Source organism: Hyla sarda, unplaced genomic scaffold (genome assembly GCF_029499605.1).
Source record: "Hyla sarda isolate aHylSar1 unplaced genomic scaffold, aHylSar1.hap1 scaffold_142, whole genome shotgun sequence".
Classification (NCBI taxonomy): domain Eukaryota; kingdom Metazoa; phylum Chordata; class Amphibia; order Anura; family Hylidae; genus Hyla; species Hyla sarda.
The window spans coordinates 524,290-530,289 of record NW_026608050.1 but is presented as its reverse complement, the minus strand read 5'-3'; the positions used below and the strand labels follow the sequence as shown (position 1 = coordinate 530,289).

General features: G+C 46.5%; 3 non-coding genes across 3 annotated transcripts; all 3 read right to left on the bottom strand.

Moving 5' to 3' along the window:
- Positions 1-316: 316 nt before the first annotated feature.
- On the bottom strand, positions 317-507 carry LOC130307217 (U2 spliceosomal RNA). The gene has a single exon (XR_008856427.1). It is a non-coding gene; the product is annotated as a U2 spliceosomal RNA (small nuclear RNA).
- A 2,078-nt stretch (positions 508-2,585) lies between these two features.
- On the bottom strand, positions 2,586-2,776 carry LOC130307216 (U2 spliceosomal RNA). Its single transcript, XR_008856426.1, has one exon. It is a non-coding gene; the product is annotated as a U2 spliceosomal RNA (small nuclear RNA).
- A 2,090-nt stretch (positions 2,777-4,866) lies between these two features.
- Positions 4,867-5,057, bottom strand: LOC130307215 (U2 spliceosomal RNA). The gene has a single exon (XR_008856425.1). It is a non-coding gene; the product is annotated as a U2 spliceosomal RNA (small nuclear RNA).
- Between the last annotated feature and the right edge of the window lie 943 nt (positions 5,058-6,000).

Genomic DNA, 6,000 nt, shown 5'->3' with positions numbered 1-6,000 from the left:
CTTATTTTGTCAATTAGGAACATTCAGCACCCACCCGCTATCAAGGCAGCTGCCTATCATGTCATGCCCTACCTGCACAGGTGTGCTGGCTACTCAAATGATCCAATTAAGGAGGCCATTTAGTCAGCAGCAGCAGAAGTCCTGTGCCTGGACGCTCCAACAGCGGCCAGACACAAGCAGAAGCAGCAGAAGCAGCAGCAGCAGCACCACCTTTTGTTTTTTGGCTGCAGCAGCAAGGCCCACAGGGCTGGCTAGCTGGCTAGCCAGCAAGCAGGTAGCAATGAAAGTAGGAATCTTTCTTTTTAACCCTGTAAGGGGGTGGTGCACTGTACCCGAAGATACTGCCATATCGGGTCAATGCATAGGGCGACGGAAGCAAGCTTCGAAATCGGCCCCCGTTCTCAAAAATCCATTTAATATATGGTCCCCAGATAGGGGACGTATCAGATATTAAACTGATAAGAACAGATACTACACTTGATCTTAGCCAAAAGGCCGAGAAGCGATAACCGTGAAAGGGGCGGGCCCAACAAGGTCCCCTTCATGGGCACTATCACTGCTTGCTGTCAGGGAGGCTGCCAGACAATTTTCCATGCACACTCTGGGCTGGGGGGCAGTCAACCACCAGTACACACAGCAGAACCTAAACCCATACCATTATTGCTAAGCAGCAAGACAGGGGCCCATTGCACTCCCACGGGGCCTTTTTAAATGCAATCCATAACCCGGATTTGCCAGGAACCCTTCTTACTCCTCCTACTTGCATGTGACACTGGGCTTAGGATCTGCATAGGAAACACACACACAAGCACACACCTACCTTTGTTGCCTGCAGATGCCTCCTTGGCTGTCCCCAAACGGTATCAAACCAACACCCACGGGAAGCTGTAAGCATAGAGGACATGCCTGCACCCCATTGGACTTACCTGTGTGGGTTAAATCCGGGTTATTTGACAACCTATGGCGGTGATGGTTCTGCTCAGGCAGAGCAGTGCTGATGCTCCTCATAAAGCTGTCGCTGCTGTGAAGGTTCTAGGTGACATCACAAATCCCTATGGTTACATACACAACAAAGCTGGGTTGTTGTTGTTTACACTCTGCAAGGCCTGTGGAAGTGAGTGACATCATAGCACTGTAGTTCTGAGGGTTCTAGATGGATGCAACAATCTCCTGTTGCTTCTATGAAGGCCATAATAGACGACATCACCAAACAGCTCCATAGTCACATACACAGCAAAGGAGAGATGTTGTTTACACCTAGTGATGTCAGTGGTATTGAGTGACATCACAGCACAGTGCTAAGGCTCCTGGGCCTGGACACAGCAGCGGCTGCAATATCTCAACGGAGAATACGTTTATATATATGTGTGTGTGTGCGCGTATATATATATATATATATATATATATATATATATATTTCTCCGCCGAAATCACTTTTAAACCCATTTCCACCTTTTTTTCCCTTCTCTTCCTCTTACTTTTTTTTCACGTTTTTTTACGTTTTTCTCCTTTTCGCCTCTTTTCTGGGCGTATTATTCTTCTTTTTCTTCTTTTTTTTCGTCTAATGCATACCCCATCAGTGCAGCAATGCTTATTCAATACCGCCAGCAGATGGAGACACTGGGGGATAGTTTTCTAAGGATTTATACTGATTTTTCCTGTCTGAATTTGTCGCACAGAAAGTTGCAGGCCAAATATGTGTGACATTTCTGCGACTTTAGCTTCTAGAGCATTTTTACAACATTATACATAGGTGCTGAATACATAAAAAGCGACTGTTCAGCGACAGACAAGTCGCATCGGCTGAAAGTAGGCCAGAATGTCAGTCCATGTTGGAGCAGGTTTAGATACAGTCTAAAGTATAGATCTCAAAGTCTGTGCACAGAATTTAGCAAGGGCCTCGCACCTTCTGATGCATCAGGTAGGTGCACAATAGCATAGCCTAACCCTCTGTACTTTGGTCTATATTGATGCGGGACATAGACAGCCAGCTGATGACCAATCCATTAGTGCAATGGATGGCTGGAAGCATTTGTCTTTGCCTTTGCAATACCACAGAAGCAATGCATGGTCAATGTACAGCAATGACACACCTGTGTGAACAGCCAGGAGACCCCCCCCCCCCCCCATGTTATGTTACATAGTTACATAGTTAGTACGGTCGAAAAAAGACATATGTCCATCAAGTTCAACCAGGGAATTAAGGGGTAGGGGTGTGGCGCGATATTGGGGAAGGGATGAGATTTTATATTTCTTCATAAGCATTAATCTTATTTTGTCAATTAGGAACATTCAGCACCCACCCGCTATCAAGGCAGCTGCCTATCATGTCATGCCCTACCTGCACAGGTGTGCTGGCTACTCAAATGATCCAATTAAGGAGGCCATTTAGTCAGCAGCAGCAGAAGTCCTGTGCCTGGACGCTCCAACAGCGGCCAGACACAAGCAGAAGCAGCAGAAGCAGCAGCAGCAGCACCACCTTTTGTTTTTTGGCTGCAGCAGCAAGGCCCACAGGGCTGGCTAGCTGGCTAGCCAGCAAGCAGGTAGCAATGAAAGTAGGAATCTTTCTTTTTAACCCTGTAAGGGGGTGGTGCACTGTACCCGAAGATACTGCCATATCGGGTCAATGCATAGGGCGACGGAAGCAAGCTTCGAAATCGGCCCCCGTTCTCAAAAATCCATTTAATATATGGTCCCCAGATAGGGGACGTATCAGATATTAAACTGATAAGAACAGATACTACACTTGATCTTAGCCAAAAGGCCGAGAAGCGATAACCGTGAAAGGGGCGGGCCCAACAAGGTCCCCTTCATGGGCACTATCACTGCTTGCTGTCAGGGAGGCTGCCAGACAATTTTCCATGCACACTCTGGGCTGGGGGGCAGTCAACCACCAGTACACACAGCAGAACCTAAACCCATACCATTATTGCTAAGCAGCAAGACAGGGGCCCATTGCACTCCCACGGGGCCTTTTTAAATGCAATCCATAACCCGGATTTGCCAGGAACCCTTCTTACTCCTCCTACTTGCATGTGACACTGGGCTTAGGATCTGCATAGGAAACACACACACAAGCACACACCTACCTTTGTTGCCTGCAGATGCCTCCTTGGCTGTCCCCAAACGGTATCAAACCAACACCCACGGGAAGCTGTAAGCATAGAGGACATGCCTGCACCCCATTGGACTTACCTGTGTGGGTTAAATCCGGGTTATTTGACAACCTATGGCGGTGATGGTTCTGCTCAGGCAGAGCAGTGCTGATGCTCCTCATAAAGCTGTCGCTGCTGTGAAGGTTCTAGGTGACATCACAAATCCCTATGGTTACATACACAACAAAGCTGGGTTGTTGTTGTTTACACTCTGCAAGGCCTGTGGAAGTGAGTGACATCATAGCACTGTAGTTCTGAGGGTTCTAGATGGATGCAACAATCTCCTGTTGCTTCTATGAAGGCCATAATAGACGACATCACCAAACAGCTCCATAGTCACATACACAGCAAAGGAGAGATGTTGTTTACACCTAGTGATGTCAGTGGTATTGAGTGACATCACAGCACAGTGCTAAGGCTCCTGGGCCTGGACACAGCAGCGGCTGCAATATCTCAACGGAGAATACGTTTATATATATGTGTGTGTGTGCGCGTATATATATATATATATATATATATATATATATATATATATATATATATTTCTCCGCCGAAATCACTTTTAAACCCATTTCCACCTTTTTTTCCCTTCTCTTCCTCTTACTTTTTTTTCACGTTTTTTTACGTTTTTCTCCTTTTCGCCTCTTTTCTGGGCGTATTATTCTTCTTTTTCTTCTTTTTTTTCGTCTAATGCATACCCCATCAGTGCAGCAATGCTTATTCAATACCGCCAGCAGATGGAGACACTGGGGGATAATTTTCTAAGGATTTATACTGATTTTTCCTGTCTGAATTTGTCGCACAGAAAGTTGCAGGCCAAATATGTGTGACATTTCTGCGACTTTAGCTTCTAGAGCATTTTTACAACATTATACATAGGTGCTGAATACATAAAAAGCGACTGTTCAGCGACAGACAAGTCGCATCGGCTGAAAGTAGGCCAGAATGTCAGTCCATGTTGGAGCAGGTTTAGATACAGTCTAAAGTATAGATCTCAAAGTCTGTGCACAGAATTTAGCAAGGGCCTCGCACCTTCTGATGCATCAGGTAGGTGCACAATAGCATAGCCTAACCCTCTGTACTTTGGTCTATATTGATGCGGGACATAGACAGCCAGCTGATGACCAATCCATTAGTGCAATGGATGGCTGGAAGCATTTGTCTTTGCCTTTGCAATACCACAGAAGCAATGCATGGTCAATGTACAGCAATGACACACCTGTGTGAACAGCCAGGAGACCCCCCCCCCCCCCCATGTTATGTTACATAGTTACATAGTTAGTACGGTCGAAAAAAGACATATGTCCATCAAGTTCAACCAGGGAATTAAGGGGTAGGGGTGTGGCGCGATATTGGGGAAGGGATGAGATTTTATATTTCTTCATAAGCATTAATCTTATTTTGTCAATTAGGAACATTCAGCACCCACCCGCTATCAAGGCAGCTGCCTATCATGTCATGCCCTACCTGCACAGGTGTGCTGGCTACTCAAATGATCCAATTAAGGAGGCCATTTAGTCAGCAGCAGCAGAAGTCCTGTGCCTGGACGCTCCAACAGCGGCCAGACACAAGCAGAAGCAGCAGAAGCAGCAGCAGCAGCACCACCTTTTGTTTTTTGGCTGCAGCAGCAAGGCCCACAGGGCTGGCTAGCTGGCTAGCCAGCAAGCAGGTAGCAATGAAAGTAGGAATCTTTCTTTTTAACCCTGTAAGGGGGTGGTGCACTGTACCCGAAGATACTGCCATATCGGGTCAATGCATAGGGCGACGGAAGCAAGCTTCGAAATCGGCCCCCGTTCTCAAAAATCCATTTAATATATGGTCCCCAGATAGGGGACGTATCAGATATTAAACTGATAAGAACAGATACTACACTTGATCTTAGCCAAAAGGCCGAGAAGCGATAACCGTGAAAGGGGCGGGCCCAACAAGGTCCCCTTCATGGGCACTATCACTGCTTGCTGTCAGGGAGGCTGCCAGACAATTTTCCATGCACACTCTGGGCTGGGGGGCAGTCAACCACCAGTACACACAGCAGAACCTAAACCCATACCATTATTGCTAAGCAGCAAGACAGGGGCCCATTGCACTCCCACGGGGCCTTTTTAAATGCAATCCATAACCCGGATTTGCCAGGAACCCTTCTTACTCCTCCTACTTGCATGTGACACTGGGCTTAGGATCTGCATAGGAAACACACACACAAGCACACACCTACCTTTGTTGCCTGCAGATGCCTCCTTGGCTGTCCCCAAACGGTATCAAACCAACACCCACGGGAAGCTGTAAGCATAGAGGACATGCCTGCACCCCATTGGACTTACCTGTGTGGGTTAAATCCGGGTTATTTGACAACCTATGGCGGTGATGGTTCTGCTCAGGCAGAGCAGTGCTGATGCTCCTCATAAAGCTGTCGCTGCTGTGAAGGTTCTAGGTGACATCACAAATCCCTATGGTTACATACACAACAAAGCTGGGTTGTTGTTGTTTACACTCTGCAAGGCCTGTGGAAGTGAGTGACATCATAGCACTGTAGTTCTGAGGGTTCTAGATGGATGCAACAATCTCCTGTTGCTTCTATGAAGGCCATAATAGACGACATCACCAAACAGCTCCATAGTCACATACACAGCAAAGGAGAGATGTTGTTTACACCTAGTGATGTCAGTGGTATTGAGTGACATCACAGCACAGTGCTAAGGCTCCTGGGCCTGGACACAGCAGCGGCTGCAATATCTCAACGGAGAATACGTTTATATATATATGTGTGTGTGTGCGCGTATATATATATATATATATATATATATATATATATATATATATATATATATATTTCTCCGCCGAAATC